A 20,352-nucleotide genomic window follows, 5' to 3' on the forward strand; every position below is an offset into this window, starting at 1 on the left:
TATTATTATTATCATGGTTGCCAGCTTTATCCCAGCCACTAAGCCGTTGCAAAGTGAGACCCAACCCTTATGCAGTCTCCTGCTAACAAATGGGGGAAGTGATTCGTGATTTATAGTTTATTCTACCATAACTATGTTGAGTGCCATCCCTACTGTTTTAATGTTTAGCATTTTTTTTAGCTAGTGCTAATGGAATACTGCTGCAAAAATATGAAATGTTTGGTAAATAAAGGATCATCCTCCTTAGCTTTAGGAATATGAAGCGTCTTTCCGTTCAACTGCATCCGACTCCCGCCACCTAATCTTTCGTAATTGCTACATGCAATCAAGTCTGCCATGTGCCTGACAAGCCATCAACCACTCCTAGTATCCCTGCTGTGATGAATTTAGGCTGTTCGGGGTCAAATGTGTACACGGCGAAGGAAGCAAGTTAGTGCACCAATCATTTCAGCCAGTAATTCAGTACATATGTATTACACAATGCCCTCATCCTAGCTGGAATTCAGCTTGTCAGTTTAATAAAGAGGCTATCAAAGTAAATTATTTGTTTTATGCACATCTCCTAAATTGATATGACACAGGCTAAAATATGAATGTCTCGTATTGGCATTTGACTACGTGAGCTGTATTTTACTTTGACACTGAGGCTAAGTCTTCATGTCTGTGTTTGTTTGCCGCTTCCCAGATCTTGCATAAGAAATTTTAGAACGCTATAAATATAAACCAATGATAACGTTGAAAGATTTTCGGAAAAGAAGTTCTTGTTGTGCAAACATTAGCATCAGAAAGCAGGAGCGCGTCCTTATTTCACAAATTGTACCAAACCACGCGGCTGTCAAGGCCTGATTGATTTATTTTATTAAAGACTGTGATTAAACACAGGATCCTTTTCACTAAGGTCAACAGAACAGGTTAATTTCAAGCAGCATCTTCCTCCTGGGAAGAAGGTTTTGGATGCTGCTGTCATCCATCTCTGTACTTGCTGTGTCCTACAATTAACCCCAGTGGCAGTGTTGACAAAATACTTGTCTTTTCCAGTTAGTCGCAGCCATGCTTGCTTTTTCAGACCAAAGCATTTGCAATGTTATATCCCCCCTATGTTGTATATTGTGTCGTATTGCAATGAGCGTGCGATATAATACAGCTAAAGGTGCAGACTGCAGAGAAATCCTCTTTCTGTACATTGATATTATCAGGACGGTGAGATAATGATTGTGTCCTTTACTTTCAGGCTTCCTTCTTTCTTACCGAACTAGTTATAAGGAGAAAATGTCTTGAAGGGAAACGATCATTATCTCACCGGTGACAAGGAATTAATTGACGTCTCTGGAGTTGCAGCTACATTTCAACGTTAAAGGTCATACAAGGTAACCTATAGTTTCTAAAGAAAGTAATAGTTATTGTCTCAGTATTAAAAGAGATATTTTTGAGCTTTGACATTACAGTTTTCATTTGACCTGGAGCAGATCCAGATTAATCCAGGTGTAGGAGGTAAAGGTGATTCTGTCCAGTCATGTGACTGGGAGCGACTACCCTCAGGATCTGCATTGTTGACCTCGGGCATCTTCTTTTGAGGTCTTTACTGGGCGACCTGGAGCATCTTCTTTTGTGGTCTTTACTTCTGTTGCTGTATTTTGTCCTGGACCTTCATCTAGGGAGGAAAGTAAAACCTGGTGAGATTTTGTTTCAAATTTATTTGCGAGGTCTCTAAACTCTAAAGCTATATTAGTTGTTGGCCAAGTTATTGTATGGAATTAAAGGGGTATTCTGGCTGTCACGCCCCCTCCCATAGACATGAATGGAGGGGGCTTGGTGTGACGTCACGAGGGGGTGTGGTGTGATGTCACGTCTCCAGTCCTGGAAACACAGAAGACTGGAGAAGCAGCCCCGCATAGAACGGTCCCAGTGGCAGGTCCCCACGATCAGACATCTTATCCCCTATCCTTTGGATAGGGGATAAGATGTATTTGGCCAGAATACCCCTTTAAACTACAATGGTATCTTGGTAGAAACATGAGTTCTGTATTGATTTAACACTGACAACCTTTGTTAAATCATTAGGGATGACCAGTTACCACTAACAAAGGTACCATAGAAAGTATCCACCATGCCTACAGATACTGTCTGCTCTATTGTTCACGGAGACCAAATGCTCTATGCAGCACTGATCACCAGGAAATGAATGATGGTTATATTGGCCCACTGTAGTTATAGGACAACTGATCGTGTCATTTGTGGTTCCACTAGCAGGGTCTCTTATGTGTATAGGGAGGGGCCTTTGCTGTGAATTTTCAACCAAAATTGCAGATGGTTGTTCTGAGCATCTTCTACCATTTCAGTAAAATAATATTTTCTCATGTTGGTTCTATTGGTGCTCTGTTGGTTCTGTTGTGATTTGGTGTTCAGAATTTATGATAACAGTATACAACATATGGAATCTGCAGAGCTCATGGTGCTATACCATTTATTTAATTCCTTTTTAAAGGGGTATTCCAGGAAAAAACTTTTTTTTATATATCAACTGGTTCCAGAAAGTTAAACAGATTTGTAAATTACTTCTATTAAAAAATCTTAATCCTTTCAGTACTTATGAGCTTCTGAAGTTAAGATTGTTCTTTTCTGTCTAAGTAATCTCTGATGACACGTGTCTCGGGAAACGCCCAGTTTAGAAGCAAATTCCTATAGCAAACCTCTTCAAAACTGGGCATTTCCCGAGACACGTGTCATCAGAGAGCACTTAGACAGAAAAGAACAACCTAAACTTCAGAAGCTCATAAGTACTGAAAGGATTAAGATTTTTTAATAGAAGTAATTTACAAATCTGTTTAACTTTCTGGAGTCAGTTGATATATAAAAAAAAGTTTTTTCCTGGATAATCCCTTTAATGTCAACTGTGTAAAACAGCTGATCCGCTGTCAGCCCAACCACCTCCAGCCACTAATATAATGATGATGATGATGATCATCATCATCATCATCATCATCATCATCATCATCATCACCATCATCATATTTTTTATTATTATTGCTATTATTATTATTGTACTGGTTCATGTACACAGTACTTATTTTATACAAAGCAATATTGTTTATAACATACCTCTCAAAGAATATGTCAATACTTACTGGGTTTTGCCTTTGCAGACACCGGGCATGAATAAGGAGTTGGAGGTTCCTCATCTTCATTTTTTCGACACAGGCTTCCAATTTTCACTGCTACATAGTTGCAGGCTGCATCAAGATATAAATATAAGCATTCAATTTATTTATTTATTTAATTTCCGTTTAAAAAACATTAAACCTAGACATCAACGTTGAAAGTACAGTGATCCCTCAACTTACAATGGCCTCAACATACAATAGTTTCAACATACAATGTTTTTTTCTGGACCATTGTAACTTGAAACCAGACTCAACATACAATGCTACGGACAGTCCAAATCTGTGCAACATGTCACAACCGGAGGAACTGACCAATCAGAATGGGCATTTTACTTGTAAATTACCTGTATTATTGAAGTGCCTGCACTGACTGGCTGTCTGGTAGCACCCCCTACAGTACAGGGAGGAACTACAAGTTCTGTACTACTCCTTACCTGTGCCAGGGTTAGCTGATCCTTTGGACACCAAGTAAGGGCGGCTCCTTTGGGACAGTGTGTGTACTGTACAGGACCCTGAAGAAGCTCCTGTCCTCTACATAAACCATTGTTTCTCAACCAGGGTGCCTCCAGCTGTTGCAAAACTACAACTCCCAGCATGCCCGGACAGCCAAAGGCTGTCCGGGCATGCTGGGAGTTGTAGTTTAGCAACAGCTGGAGGCTCCTTACTTGGGAAACACTGACATAGACAGTGATTACAGCTCCCAGCAGATCTTTCTTACTTTTATATGTAAGGACTTGCTTTATCTATATTAGTTATCTACTTATTTTTCTTTAATCCTCACTTTTTCCTATTTTTGGATGACATTTTGGTGGCTTCAGAACCAATTACCAGGTTTCCATAGAGTTCTGGTCTCAACATACAATGGTTTCAACATACAATGGTCGTCCTGGAACCAATTAATATTGTAATTTGAGGGACCACTGTAAACAAAAGATTATTTCAATCTGCAGGGTTTTCTTAATGTTCTTGTGACAATTTGAAGAATGCCGCAGAGAACACAGGAGTTAATCTCTTGTTTCATTTTCATCTGGAGAACAGGCAAGAATCTTTTTTTGCAGGAGCCGAGAAGGAGCATAGGTAGAACAATTGGGGGGCAGAACCAGTGAGTATTACCATATATGGGTTGTTAGGTTAGTCTTAGCTGAAGCGGGGTTTACTATGGTGCATGTGTCTTCTAGGATTGATGAAGCTCGTACTCATTTTCACTATTGCTTTGCTCAATGTTTTTATAGTCTATTCTTAATCATGGCAGAGCTCATAGGTAGAATAGCACATCTACATGTCTTACTAGCCCTGCATTTATCATCTGTGGGGTGCAGATAGGGAGATTTTTTATCTGGAAGCAATGCTGCACTAGCCCTAGCTGAAAGCCCATTTAGGACCTGATATGTTGCTATGGGGCCCTTCCTCAACTTCTTCCCAAAGTCTGGACTTTTCCTCTTTCCTCCTGCACCTTGATTAGGATCGTGTTAAGATAATGCCCTGGGCTGACTTCTTAGCAGGAGTTGACTTGCCCCAAGCTTTCCTGGATCGCTCTTCTCTCACAATTCCTCAGTAGAGACTGGTCTCTCCTTAAAGCATTACTAGCATTAAACAAGACTTGTCATAGGGACATGTCAAAAGTTTTGATTAGACAGGGTCTGAGTGTTTAGACCCACACTGATTGTTGGAACAAGCTGGGAGAAGCATTCAGCTGAGCGCTTTTCTTTTTTGACTCTCTCCTCTCCCTGGTTGCCTGTAAGAGATGGATTCTATAGTAAGTCTTTGCAACATATCTCCTGCAGCAGATGCGGAGAGAAGGGATCTGGTGATCTGCATGTTTTAGAGATCATTGGGGTCTGACTGCAGACCCCAGACTCTGACCATTAGAAACTTTTGACATGTCTTTTGATCTAAATAAAGAGCCTTGCCCAGAGTAAGCTACTCCCTTCCTCTAAAATGTTATCATATGTATGTGTGTTCACGTTGGAGAATAAGAATGGTCATTTTGATTAATTCCCCGCCATCTACACCACTCTGACCAAGCTGTTAGGGATCATTGGAAACAGTAGTTACATAAGAGCACCCACACATGGGGAACCGGCTCCAGACAGCCCAGAAAGAAAACCAGTAGAGAGGGTCATTTGACCTATGGCAAACACAAGCAGCTTCTACAGTTTCCTTGTCCACCATTCAGAAACAGGTGGTGCCTTCATTACATAGCCCTATATTTGCTCTGACCATTTCCAGGCATTTTCTTAGCAGATGGAAATTTTGTGCCCATTACGTGTCCTGCCCTTAACATCCAGTCACTGTTGTCTTTGGGTGTAGAGGTGCTGTCATTGAGAAACCTGGACTCCTTTGGCCTGGAAATATATTATCTATAGAGACAAATCTAGGTTCTGTTTGCGATCTGATGATGTGGAGTTATGTTTACTGAAGCCTTTTGGCGAGGGCTTCAATCCTACCTTTGATATGAAGCAAAATCTGGGGAGTCATAACATACAACAGTCAGTCACTCCTAGCAGACATATACAAGGAACATTAACAGCTCATCAGTATGTGGGAGGTATCCTGTAACCACATATATAACTTTATGGCAGGGCTTCCAACTGGCATTCAGCAGGATAATGTCCCAGGAATGTCTATGCCAGATTGCAACACTTCCTGTCCAGTCGCCAGTCAAGCTTTTATCGTGATCCAGCTTTGGCAACCAATGGGTGTGAAGTCCTACATGCCCCGCTGCAGGGAATCTGTATGCCTCCATGCCTTACTGTATCTATTCTTGTTTCCAGACTAGAGGTGGTACCAGAGCCTCCTCAATTGTGCATTATCCCCCAATTAACTTATATTTTCGCATATATATATATATATATATATATATATATATATATATATATTATATATGAAGGAAAGAACAAGGTCCGGCACTAGGTTGCAGGTAAAAACTTCTTATTTCTTTATTTGAAGATTCTGCAGTACAGGGTAGAAAGACTGACGCGTTTCGCTAAAGAGCTTAATCGTAGACTACGAGACTATCGTTGAGTCTACGATTAAGCTCTTTAGCGAAACGCGTCAGACTTTCTACCCTGTACTGCAGAATCTTCAAATAAAGAAATAAGAAGTTTTTACCTGCAACCTAGTGCCGGACCTTGTTCTTTCCTTCACAAGTGGGCAGCCTTAGGCGGTACCGGCCGGTCTGTGGCACAGGTGGCAAGGTGGGCGTGCACAGGGTGAGCGACTCACAATTCAGCCTTTTGATATATATATATATATATATATATATATATATACCCAGCAAAATTTGGAGCACTGCTTATCAGACCTTGAAGTATGTGGTGCCAGCGCTGAAAAGACCTGATCAAAGTCCATCCATAGTGTAGGAACCAAGCAAGAGCGCAGCACTTCAAATGAACAGTGATTTGTTTTCTCATGTAGGCATTACAACGTATCAGCTACTCCTGGAGCCATTTTTAAGCATGCTTGAAAATGGCTCCAGGAGGCGCTGAAACATTGTAATGCCAAAATGAGAAAATAAATCACTTTTAATTTGGAGTGCTGCACTCTTGCTTGGTTCATATATATATATATATATATATATATATATATATATATACACACATACACACAGGGTGGGCCATTTATAAGGATACACCTTAATAAAAGGGTAATGGTTGGTGATATTATCTTCCTGTTTGTGGCACATTAGTATATGTGAGGGGGGGAAACTTTTCAAGATGGGTGGTGACCATGGCGGCCATTTTGAAGTCGGCCATTTTGAATCCAACTTTTGTTTTTTCAATAGGAAGAGGGTCATGCGACACATCAAACTTATTGGTAATTTCACAAGAAAAACAATGATGTGCTTGGTTTTAACGTAACTTTATTATTTCATGAGTTATTTACAAGTTTCTGACCACTTATAAAATGTGTTCAATGTGCTGCCCATTGTGGTGGATTGTCAATGCAACCCTCTTCTCCCACTCTTCACACACTGATAGCAACACCGCAGGAGAAATGCTAGCACAGGCTTCCAGTATCCATAGTTTCAGGTGCTGCACATTTCGTCTCTTCACAGCATAGACAATTGCCTTCAGATGACCCCAAAGAGAAAAGTCTAAGGGGGTCAGATCGGGAGACCTTGGGGGCCATTCAACTGGCCCACGATGACCAATCCACTTTCCAGGAAACTGTTCATCTAGGAATGCGCGGACCTGACACCCATAATGTGGTGGTGCACCATCTTGTCAGGTGTCAGGTCCGAGCATTCCTAGATGAACAGTTTCCTGGAAAGTGGATTGGTTTCTTGTTAAAATCCCAATAAGTTTGATGTGTCACATGACCCTCTTCTTATTGAAAAAACAAAAGTTGGATTCAAAATGTCTGACTTCAAAATGGCCGCCATGGTCACCACCCACCTTGAAAAGTTTTCCCCCCTCACATATACTAATGTGCCACAAACAGGAAGTTAATATCACCAACCATTCCCATTTTATTAAAGGGGTATTCCAGGCAAAACCTTTTTTTTTTATATATATCAACTGGCTCCGGAAAGTTAAACAGATTTGTAAATGACTTCTATTAAAAAATCTTAATCTTTCCAATAGTTATTAGCTTCTGAAGTTTTCTGTCTAACTGCTCAATGATGATGTCACGTCCCGGGAGCTGTGCATGATGGGAGAATATCCCCATAGGAACTGCACAGCTCCCGGGATGTGAGTCATCAGAGAGCAGTTAGACAGAAAACAACAACTCAACTTCAGAACTAATAACTATTGGAAGCATTAAGATTTTTTAATAGAAGTAATCTACAAATCTAAGTATACAAGATACAGAGTCTGGCACTGCAACGGTGATCACTGCGGTAAACCACGAGGACACAGGTGGATACTGACACAAGCCAATCCAACTAGATGCTCAGTCCAAAAACACAATAATTGTAAGCACAAAGAAGATGTGGAAAGTATAAGACAGCACTCACCGGGATTATCAGGCTTGCAAAAACTTTCTTTATTGCATAAGCAAAAGGTGCATAGTGGTGCGGTGTGAAGGCAGGTATCCGGCCAGTACGCCAGGGAACGAATGCAGCGTGATGGTTACAGCTGTGTCGTGCTTCCGCACTTCCTCAGACCATGAACGCCCACTGTGTGGTCACCGGTATATACCTGTGTGACCTCATCAAACAGGGGCGGGTAATTCAAAACACAAAACAAGTGAATATAACCAGTGCATGAATAAAAACTGTTAAAAACAATACAAAACACGTTGCAAATATATTATTGAATAATACAGTCTAGATAAAAATGCCTAAATCTAGCTTATCATTTAAATCTAGATTTCCCTGAGCTCCGGTGCGACGAGCTTCAGTTTGCAGGAGCAGTCTCCGCCTATCTACTCCGTCTCGAGGGTGCACCCTTTCTATGCCAAAATACTGTAGGGCTAGAGGGTCTCCATTATGGGCCTCCCACATATGTTCTATTATTCTGGGGGATCCTTTCTTGCTTTTTAAGGAATATAGATGCTCTCTGAACCTCACATGCATTGGACGCGTTGTGCTTCTGATATAAAATCGTCCGCACTTGCAGATCAAGCCATACACGATAAAGTTGGTTTTACAACAACAAAAATCCTTAACTGTTGTATTGACTCCCCCCTACATGAAATTGTTTTTACAGATTAATTGAGGACACCATTTACATTTACCACATTTGTGGTTCCCTTTTAATAATAGCCAATCCTTTCTGCTTTTAGAGACAGAAAAGCTGCTATGTGTTAGTGTGTCACCCAAATTTTTTGATCTGCGAAAAGCGATGATAGGGTTCTGGGAAGTTAAGGAAGAAAGTGCTGGATCATTTTGCAATAAAAAACAGTTTTTTTGAATTAGTGTTTTTATCGTATTTTTCAAAGGACTGTATTTGAAGGAAAACGTAAATCTGTCCAATTGTTTTTTCTTTTTCCTTTAGTATAACAGGGCCTGTCTATCTTTTTTAAAAGCTCTATGGAATGCCTTTTCCAGGACGCTGGAGGGATAACCCCTATCTTCCAGTCTCCTGGAAAGTTCAAAAGCTTGTTTAATGAACCCATTTTCTGTACTGTTAATTCTTCTAAGTCTTAACATTTGACCATAAGGGATAGCTGGTTTTATATGCTCCGGGTGGTAGCTACTGTAATGCAGCAGGGAATTCCCTGCTGTAGGTTTTCTGAATCCAGTAGTTACCAACCCTTCATCGCTTGCCAGTACCAAGACATCTAGGAACTCAAAATAAGAAAGACTTGTTTTAAAGGTGAAACTCAAATTCATTTCATTATTGGAAATGTGCTGGACAAAGTCTGCGAAATCCGCCTCCGAACCCGCCCAGACGATAAAAATATCGTCTACGAATCGAGTATACCGTTTAATATACTGTAAATAGGGATTCGTGGTTGAGAAGACATAATCTTTCTCAAAAAAAGCCACGAATAAATTGGCGAAAGTGCAGGCCACCGGAGTGCCCATAGCCACTCCGGAGGTCCGCCTATACCAAACATCGTTAAATACAAAAGGTATTTTGGGTAAGTATAAGGGACTTTATACTATATAGGGACATACACTTTATCGTGTATGGCTTGATCTGCAAGTGCAGACGATTTTATATCGGAAGCACAACGCGTCCAATGCATGTGAGGTTCAGAGAGCATCTATATTCCTTAAAAAGCAAGAAAGGATCCCCCAGAATAATAGAACATATGTGGGAGGCCCATAATGGAGACCCTCTAGCCCTACAGTATTTTGGCATAGAAAGGGTGCACCCTCAAGACGGAGTAAATAGGCGGAGACTGCTCCTGCAAACTGAAGCTTGTTGGATAATACGCACCGGAGCTCAGAGAAATTTAGGTTTAAATGATAAGCTAGATTTAGGCATTTTTATTTAGACTGTATTATTTAATAATATATTTGCAATGTGTTTTGTATTGTTTTTAACAGTTTTTATTCATGCACTGGTTATATTCACTTGTTTTGTGTTTTGAATTACCCGCCCCTGTTTGATGAGGTCACACAGGTATATACCGGTGATCACACAGTGGGCGTTCATGGTCTGAGGAAGTGCGGAAGCACGACACAGCTGTAACCATCACGCTGCATTCGTTCCCTGGCGTCCTGGCCGGATACCTGCCTTCACACCAAAGCTTTTACAAGCCTGATAATCCCGGTGAGTGCCGTTTTATACTTTCCACATCATCTTTGTGCTTATAATTTACAAATCTGTTTAACTTTCCGGAGCCAGTTGATATATAAAAAAAAGTTTTGGCCTGGAATACCCCTTTAAGGTTTATCCATATAAATGGACCACTATATATATATATATATATATATATATATATATATATATATATATATATATATATACATTCATGCATATAAAGTTTAGTTTAATTCCAACAACTTCATGTTATTTTTAATTAGATTAAAGGGGTACTCTGGTGGAAAAGGTCCTTTATGCATAATACATATAACATTATGGGGGGATGCTGCAGGAGAGCCCCTAGGACAAATAGGGACTCAACCTGACATCACATATGGGGATTCTAATTTGGACAGTTTCTGACATGGACAGAGGTGTCAGCAGAGAGCACTGTTGTCAGACTGAAAAGAACGACACAGTTTTCCTGTAGTATACAGCAGCTGATAAGTACTGGAAGGATTAAGATTTTGAAATAGAAGTAATTTACAAATCTGTTTAACTTTCTTGTACCAGTTGATTTGAAAGCATTTGTTTTCCACTTTTTTCCCCTAGAGTTCCCCTTTAAATTGTAATATAAAACAAAATGGGATCTGAAAACAAGAGGAGATAAAAAAAGGTATTGCAGGGATATTTTCTTCATTTTTCTGTATTTTGTCTGTTTAGTGTTCCTTTAATCCCCCAACAGTTGATGCCAAGCTGTGCTCGGGCAGTATACTTTTGATATCACAGTTTTGCATTCTTACAGGGTAAAACAAAATGCGTCTTCCCCTGCAGCTTCTCCCATCAGTTTGCTCCTATTGAACACTCCTGTCTGAGCACAGTACAGACAGTGCTTACAGCATGGGGAATAGCATGCTGGGATATCCAGCTCCCACTGCTGCTTCCCTGCAGCCTTCTGTCTGGTATTGTACCTCACCGTATAAATAAAAGCTACGAGCCCGCTGTTAGCAATATTGTGTGCTTCTTAGCAGGAAACTAGAGAGCTGCTTAAAAACATCTGAGTACAGCTTTTAGCTACATAGGATCCATGTGACTATTTTTGGTAAAAAGGGATGGTAAATAGGAGAGAATAAAAAAACTTACATGACAGAATGGTGTCAAAGTCGCATCCACAAATTGTCCTGCAATTTCATTTCATGAAATCATGTAACTAAAGCAGCCGTGCAGCTCTTAAAGGGGTACTCCACCCCTAGACATCTTATCCCCTATCCAAAGGATAAGGGATAAGATGTCTGATTGCGGGGGTCCCTCCACTGGGGATCCCCACAATCTCCCAGCATTCATTTAGAGCGTCAAGTGCAGCGCCGGAGGCTTGTGATGTCACGGCCATGCCCCCTCAATGCAACTCTATGGAAGGGGGCGTGACAGACATCACACCCCCTCCCGTAGACTTGCAATGAGGGGGCGTGGCCATGATCTCAGAAGTGGGACGGGGCCGTTACGTCATGAGCCTCCGCCCCACATCGCCAGTCATCCAGCACTGAGCGAAGTTTGCTCCGTGCACCGGATGTCTGGGGTGCCTCAGCTGAGATCGAGGGGGTCCCCAGCAGCGGGACCCCGCAATCTGACATCTTATCCCCTATCCTTTGGATAGGGGATAAGATGTCTAAGGGCGGAGTACCCCTTTAACTCTGCTTGGTATGGTCTGTGAAAAACAAGTGATGTACTAATGCTGTACTACAAAAGCATTAAAGCTGAATATCTATTTGTTCATTAATTGTTACTGTTCACATTAACCTTTGTCCCTAGGGAAGCAGCTTTTATATCAGTATATTTCTGCAGTGTGGAAGGAAACCGGAGAACCCAGATGAAGCTCATGCATTGTCATGTACCATGTACGAGTTATGTACCATCATTGGCATTGGTAGAAGTAGACGTCCAGAACATGTACCCCAGATTTATTTTGCCTGGTGCCCCAAATCTATGAGTGAGCAAGGATACAGTGGAAAATTGGGATATGGCACAGGAACTTATGGCTCCCTGCCATGCACCATCATATACTGGAGGCTACGTTAGACCTGTAGCCTGTGAGATATATCTATGGCACAGGCTCATTTTTGGCACACAAAGTATGATAAAGTATGATAATGTCACCACATCCACTTGCACCAGGCCACAGGCAGCTCACTTGCACTACACAGCTGAAGTCAATGGGAATCTATGCGGGAACACTATTATAAATTGGGGTATTCTAGGAAAGTGTTATTATGGGGGTACTATTACTAATAGGAATACAAAGAGGGGGTGTTTTGTTAATATTGGGAATACACAGTAGCAGGTCCAGCATTATTTCTTAAAATTAATTTGCTTAAAACTCTTACAATAATATGAGGTTGTTAATTCATAATAAAGAGTTCTCAACAGCTTACACGCTTAAGTTAACCAGTTCTTAGTCACAGTGTGTCAAGAGCCTTAAGGGGGTTTTCTGAGACTTATCTAATAATGACCTACAACGAACAACAATTACAACAAAACTTAAACTTAAGGAGAAGAAGTGCCCAGTCGCTCCACAAATTAAATCTGGCTTTGGAACGAGCTACAGCCCCTTGGTGGGATGTGGCGCTTGAACCAGGTTGGGTGGCAAAAATATTGTCCATGTTTAGATTTGAACCCAGCAACTGTGAACCACCGTACAGCCTTGTCTTTCATTTCCCATCAGTACATTTGGTCCAAAGTGGACAAATTCAGCATGAGTCCAACATACCTGCCTTAGGGGTTGTCTCACTATTAGCAAATAGATATGAGATTTAATCCACTTAGGATCCCTCTCATTGGCCATAGGAGAAAAAAATTGGTGCCAGAAAGTTATAAATTAACATTCATTAAAAATGTCAAGCCTTCCAGTATTATCGATTGACGTATACCCTGGAGAAAGTCATGTAATCTTTCTAGTCATACATGGTGCTCTCTAGTGCCACATCTGTGTATTTTAGGGACTGTCCCAAATTTGTAGAGGTTTGCTATGGAGACTTGTTGCTGCTCTTGACAGTTCCTGGCACCAGTCGATTTGAAAACATTTATTTTTCTCTGGAGTACCACTTTAAGTCTGTGTATAGGTAAACTGATGCCAGACAGATCTGGCAGCAGCTCACCTCCCTAAAAACATAAGTGTGGGGCAGTTGAAATCCATCATGACCACTCTCTCCCAACATCATCTGTCAGGGAGTGTCGGGACGCCTTCATGTACATAAGATGGTCGGCCCATCCTGCCCTAAATGGTGGGCGACTTTAGAATACAGTATATGCTATATAGTGTTGGGCGCGAATATTTGCATTTCAAATTTTTATCGTGAATATCGCACATTTGCGAATTTGCGAATATTGCGAATATATTCGCTATATATTTGAAATTGCGAATATTCGATTTTTTCCCGCATATGCGCATATGTGAATATTCACATATTCCTTCAAAAACATCCCTAGCAACCAATAGTAAAGTTGCCCACCCCTCACTGTTTTCTTCCTTGAATACGCGAATATGCGAATATTCACATATGCGAAAATAACGAAAACGCTAAATTCGCGTATATAGGGCGAATATTCGTCTATATACAGTGGTCCCTCAAGTTACAATATTAATTGGTTCAAGACGACCATTGTATGTTGAAACCATTGTATGTTGAGACCAGAACTCTATGGAAACCTGGTAATTGGTTCTAAAGGCACCAAAATAACATCCAAAAATAGGAAAAAGTGAAAATTAAAGAAAAATAAGTAGATAACTAATATAGATAAAGCAAATCCTTACATATAAAAGTAAGAAAGAGCTGCTAAGAGCTGTAAATCACTGTCTATGTCAGTGTTTCCCAAGCAGGGAGCCTCCAGCTGTTGCAAAACTACAACTCCGGCATGATGTGAGTTGTTGTTTTGCAACAGCTGGGGAAACCCTGCTTGGGAAACACTGATCTATGTAGAGGACAGGATCTTCTTCGGGGTCCTGTACAGTACAAGCAATGTCCTAAAAAAGTAAGGTGGAGCCGCCCTGTCCTGGAGCAGGTAACTCTGGTACAGGTAAAGTGTACAGAAAAACATGTAATACCTCCCTGTACTGTAGGGGGCGCTACCAGACATCAGTCAGTGCATACGCTTCAGTAATACAGGGGTTTTTCCAGTGAATGCCCATTCTGATTGATCGGTTCTTCCAGCCATTGACATGTTTCACAGATCTGGACTGTCTGTAACATTGTATGTTGAGTCTGGTTTCAACTTACAATGGTCCAGAAAAGACCATTGTATGTTGAAACTACTGTATGTTGAGGCCATTGTAAGTTGAGGGATCACTGTTTTCGCGAAATATTGTGAATTCGAATGTGGGCAATGCCGCTCGTAACTAATGCTATATACTATAGTCTATGCTCCGAAAAATGAATTATAAATTGAAAACGTAGCAGTACATTCCGACACAGGGAGCAATATCTGTTCTAAACACTCTTCATCACATAGCGCTGCAGGTAAGCCGTGTTGGTGCTTCATTAATATTCATATACGGTATTTTATTAGTAATATAATAGAAGATTATGTTGGAATTGAAAAGCTGATGAATACATGTTATATGGAGGAAAAAAATGGAACCAGCAAATGTCAAGTTTTAATTGAATGAATGGCATTTTCATGTAAAATACTAGAAAAACACAATATCCTAATAGCAGCAAAGGCATAAACTGGCCCCAACCTGCGTCGCCCCTTCACATTTTTCAGGTCCCTACAAATTCAGATATCTATACTTATCCCACGTATGCAAATGGTTCGCACTGTTTGCAAAGATAAAAATACTTCTCCAATTCTCTAAGGATGGTGTGTCCCTTACCTTTCAGTATTAATCAGACCATTTTGCCAGCTTCCCGTCGCTCCACATTAGCAGCTATAGCTGAGCGTACAAGTACAATGTACAAGTGACAATCTGTCTCTCACCGGTGACAGGTACCTTGTTATAGGACCCAGGTGTCAAATGTCTGTGGGAGGGACGGAACGGAGAGCAAATATGGGATGATTAGTGTGTTTACCGCAGCCTGGTACAATGAGACCTGCACAATACACAGCATAGGACTTACGCATGGGAATACTATGCAAATCTTATGCAATGTCATTATTTTTCCAGTGCAGTTTACAATGAGTACAGAACATTCACATAATAAATGATTTCAGATAAGTTATCTATTGCTGGTTGCGCAATTTGCCGCAAGACTTTCCTGCAGTTTTTATTTGGTGCATTCATGCTTTCAAAGGAAAATATTAAATTTATTAAATGCTTTATAGGCCTTCAGGCTTAAAGGGGTATTCCGGACAAAAACATTTTATCACCATCCAAAGGATTCGGTATAAGATGTCTGATCGTGGGGGGCCCGCCGCTGGGGTCCTCCATGATTTCCCTGCTGCGCCCGCATTCTATGCGGGAACTGCGCCTCCAGTTTCAGGGACTGAGGACGTGACGTCACGCCACGTCCCCTCCATTCATGTTTAGGGGATAAAATGTTTTTGCCCGGAATACCCCTTTAAAGGGGTACTCCGCCCCAAACATCTTATTCCCTATTCAAAGGATAGGGGATAAGATGTCTGATCGCGGGGGTCCTGCCGCTGTGGTCCCCCATGATCTCCCTGCTGCACCTGGCATTCGATTAGAGTATCAGGTTCATCGCCAGAGGCTCGTGATGTCGCGTTCGCGCCCTGCTCGTGACGTCACGGTTACGCCCAATCAATGCAAGTCTATGGGAGGGGGCGTGACGGCCGTCACGCCCCCTCCCATAGACTTGCATTGAGGGGGCATGGCCGTGACGTCACGAGCGGGGCGTGACTGACGTCATGTGCCTCCGCTTTGCATCGCCAATCATCCAGAACGGAGCGAAGTTTGCTCTGTGCACCGGTTGTCTGGGGTGCCGCAGCCATCTTGTCCCCTATCAGACATCTTGTCCCCTATCCTTTGGATAGAGGATAAGATGTCTAGGGGCGGAGTATCTCTTTAAGGGACTATGTGCAATCATTTTTACGCCCCTGCATGCTATAACAACATGTTAAAGAATTCTATAATAGCTAAGCAATGAGGGTATCAATGACTTTGAATATTTCAGTAGCAGGTGTAGTGTGAGGATCCTGGGTCCATGACTACCAATTTACTATCAATTTTCTCATATGTATGTATAGGAAAAAATGTCATTTTCCTATAATAAGATAAGTCTGCCTTGTCTGTTTCTGTGATTGTGCTATTGCATGTGAAGCCTTCATATTGTTTACTTATAGTTACATTAAAAGAATAATCTGTTAGTCTATACTTTCTGCGGCTTTTGTGCAGAATTAAATTGACGTCTAAGAGTCAGTGCATTACCGAGTGGTCCTAGCACCCACCATTTCAAATGTGCGGAATGTCTGCCCGAGTGGACTTTCCGGACATTTTACTACCGTGTCAACAAACCATTACTTTATTTTGTGGGTGCTGAACAACTGGGGTTGCAGGTAAGGGGAAAATGCAGATAAAGTAAAATCTCTATTCCTCGGGAACCCGGGGACATAGCAAAAATAAAGAAAAAGAAAGAAATACTGACATCATTTACTCTTATAATTCTAATCACATTTCCTCTTTACATTTGTGAGAAAAATGCAGATAGTCAACCTATAGTTAAATCCCTTTTACATTTGATAGACATTAGGTGGGATGGATGGGGATACGAGACAAAGGAGAAGTAGGGAAGAATTGCTGGTGCTTATCTTTATCTAGTTTCTACAGTCAGAGTTCCTTTAAGTGAGATTGGAGGGATGTGCAGGGTCGATTGAATCTCATGTTTCCTGGTGGCTGAACAAAGACTTTCAATGACTGACTACAGTGAAAGACATATGACCGGCATAGTTTTCTCCTCGGCTGTCATCAGCACATCTGTCCATCACTGTCAGAACTGTCTTTTCCAGCTCAAGGATCTTCATGGCTTGAAGACGCATGTGGTCTGTAAATGTTGATCTGACAGAATTTGTGACTTCTTCTTTCTTATGCAGTATACTGCCATCAATACTACTACTATTATGGCTTTAGAAAGACAAGAAATATGTATGGTACATGGGTAGACAGGTATCTGATGATAGGACATGTTGGCTCCGTGGTAGCACTGTTGCTTTGCAGCTCTGGGCTTGTAGGCCAACATAGGAGTTTCTTCAAGGGCACTAATATTCTTCCGCACTCCATTAACAAGCTTTTAAGGTAATTAGTGACATATAGGCCATCTAAACATATCTGAAAGGGATAATCCACCCCTAGATATCTTATCGTCTATCCAAAGGATAAGGGATTAGATGTCTGATCGCGGGGCTCCCACTGCAGAGGACCCCCACGATCTTCCTGTTGCACCTGGCATTCGTTTAGAGCGTCAGTTGCAGTGTCGGGGGCTTGTGAGGTCATTGCCACGCCTCTCTCGTGATGTCACGGTCATGCCCTCTCAATGCAAGTCTATAGGAGCCGGCGTGACTGCGATCTCCCTGCGATCTCCCTGGTGCACCTGGCGTTTGTTTAGAGCGGAGGCATGTGACATCACGGCCGCGCCCCCTCAATGCAAGTCTATGGGAGCGGGCGTGATGGCCGTCACGCCCCCTCCCATAAACTTGCATTGAGGGGGCATGGCCGTGATGTCACGAGCGGGGCTTGACCATGACGTCGCGAGCCTCCGTCCGGCATCGCCAGTCATCCGGCATGGAGCAAAGTTCGCTCTGTGCACTGGATATCTGGTGCGCCACAGCCGAGATCGCTGGATAGGTGATAAGATGTCTAAGGGCTGAGTGCCCCTTTAAAGGCAAAGTGCGGTCACATCAAATATTGATTTCATATCGATTTAAATTCTGATCATTCACTTTGCATTTTGCTAATTGATACAATAAAATATTTGTGCTTCTATTTTTGGAAGCATTCTTATTTGGAGCATTTTTTTTAACATGCCTAAAACTTTTGTACAAAACTATACATTTGACAGTGATTGACACATTTTCTGATGAATACATGTAATCCGAGTCTACGTGTATTAGGTAACAAATGAAATGTTACAGGAAAGGCAATTTCAGTCTTCATTAAGTTAAACATGTAGCGATAATCTGACTTTCTCCCATACAAGAATAATGTCATAGTAGAAACATGTATTCCCGCAGGCACTTATATGTGCCGCATTGTTCTGTATTGCAGCAAAACGCAGCATGAAATGTTATTGGGCAGCCAATGTTGTCTGTATGCACCAGCATGCCTATGACCAAATTGTGTTATACACAGTACAGCAATACAGGTTAAACCTGTGAAGGTAATGAAATGACTGTGTGTGCAATCTTGGCCCAAGCAGTTTCTATATTAAATAACTCATTTATTATAATGTTTTGAACAACAATTCATCATACTGTGGCAAATTCAACATTGAAAACCGGACCATCTGTTCCAGACTTCAGGAGCAAGGCTTTATAATTAAATAGAATAGTAATAAATGCTTATTGAATAAAATAATAATACTTACCTCTGCATAAATAAAACTTTGATTCATTGCTGCGCCGTTCACTGCTGCACCGTTCTATGGTAAATAAGCAGTTTACTGTGAGAATAAATAACACGGAATAAAAAGCTAATTATGTGTATCAGCACCGTACTAACCTGTAACCAGCCCAAGAAACACCTACAAATTACTGTCACATATGACAGGGACACCCTTCATACAAGAAGATGACACGTTTTAGATACTCAGATACAGTGATCCCTCAACTTACAATGGCCTCAACATACAATAGTTTCAACATACAATGGTCTTTTCTGAACCATTGTAAGTTGAAACCAGACTCAACATACAATGCTACGGACAGTCCAGATCTGTGAAACGTGTCAATGGCTGGAAGAAACGACCAATCAGAATGGTCAATCACTGGTAAAACACCTGTATTACTGAAGCGTATGCACTGACTGATGTCTAGTAGCGCCCCCTACAGTACAGGGAGGTATTGCATGTTCTGTACACTTTACCTGTACCAGGGTTACCTGCTCCTATGGACACCAGGTAAGAGCGACTCCATGTTACTTTTTTAGGACATTGTGTGTACTGTACAGGACCCTGAAGAAGCTCCTGTCCTCTACATAGACCAGTGTTTCCCAAGCAGCGTGCCCCCAGCTGTTGCAAAACTACAACTCTCAGCATGCCCGGACAGCCTTCGGCTGTCTGGGCATGCTGGGAGTTGTAGTTTTGCAACAGCTGGGTGCTCCATGCTTGGGAAACACTTACACAGACAGTGATTTACAGCCCCCAGCAGATCTTTATTACTTTTATATGTATGGAATTGCTTTATCTGTATTAGTTATCTACTTATTTTTCTTTAATTCTCACTTTTTCCTATTTTTGGATGATATTTTGGTGCCTTTAGAACCAATTACCAGGTTTCCATAGAGTTCTGGTCTCAACATACAATGGTTTCAACATACAATGGTCATCCTGGAACCAATTAATATTGTAACTTGAGGGACCACTGTACCAGCTTGACTAAATGAGAGCTAGCTGGGGCTGATGACCTAGTCAGAGGAGGCAAATAGTGTATGACCCGTGGGTGAGTTTAGGACAGCCTTCCCAAGCCGAACTTTAAAAGGAATCTGTCAGATAATTTCACATAGAGTAAGTTACCACAGCCCTAGGTAGGGGTTAAAAGCATCTTGACAAGCATGCCTTTAGATTTGTGAGCTGAACAACTGTTTTCATAATTGCAAATAATCAGTAAGTACCCACAGGAAGGGCCGAATACCTTAAAGGGGTACTCCACTGCCCCAGCGTTCGGAACATTTTGTCGTAACATCACAGCCACACCCCTCTTGACGTCACACCATGCCCCCTCAATGCTAGGCATGGACTTTCATTGAGGGAGCATGGTGTGACTTCACAGGAGACGTGGCCGTGATATCACAACCCCGCCACTCGCACCCAGCATTCTAAATGAACGCCGGGTGCTAGACAGAGATCCCCTGTGATCAGACATTTTATTCCCTATCCTTTGGAAAG

General features: G+C 41.6%; 2 long non-coding RNA genes across 2 annotated transcripts in view; one reads left to right on the forward strand and one right to left on the reverse strand.

The window, feature by feature from the left end:
* Nucleotides 1–75: 75 nt before the first annotated feature.
* The window catches only part of LOC130291433 (uncharacterized), a 54,702-nt gene continuing 34,425 nt past the window's right edge, over nucleotides 76–20,352 (forward strand). Inside the window, exon 1 of the long non-coding RNA XR_008847935.1 lies at nucleotides 76–1,367. This is a non-coding gene — a long non-coding RNA (uncharacterized LOC130291433). The remainder of the gene's footprint in view (nucleotides 1,368–20,352) is intronic.
* LOC130291432 (uncharacterized) lies at nucleotides 1,362–20,214 on the reverse strand. Its single transcript, XR_008847934.1, has 5 exons — nucleotides 20,099–20,214; nucleotides 18,835–18,888; nucleotides 15,171–15,315; nucleotides 3,126–3,230; nucleotides 1,362–1,651 (listed from the first exon to the last, which is right to left on the reverse strand). It is a non-coding gene; the product is annotated as an uncharacterized LOC130291432 (long non-coding RNA).

The sequence above is a fragment of the Hyla sarda genome, chromosome 9 (genome assembly GCF_029499605.1).
Source record: "Hyla sarda isolate aHylSar1 chromosome 9, aHylSar1.hap1, whole genome shotgun sequence".
Taxonomy (NCBI): domain Eukaryota; kingdom Metazoa; phylum Chordata; class Amphibia; order Anura; family Hylidae; genus Hyla; species Hyla sarda.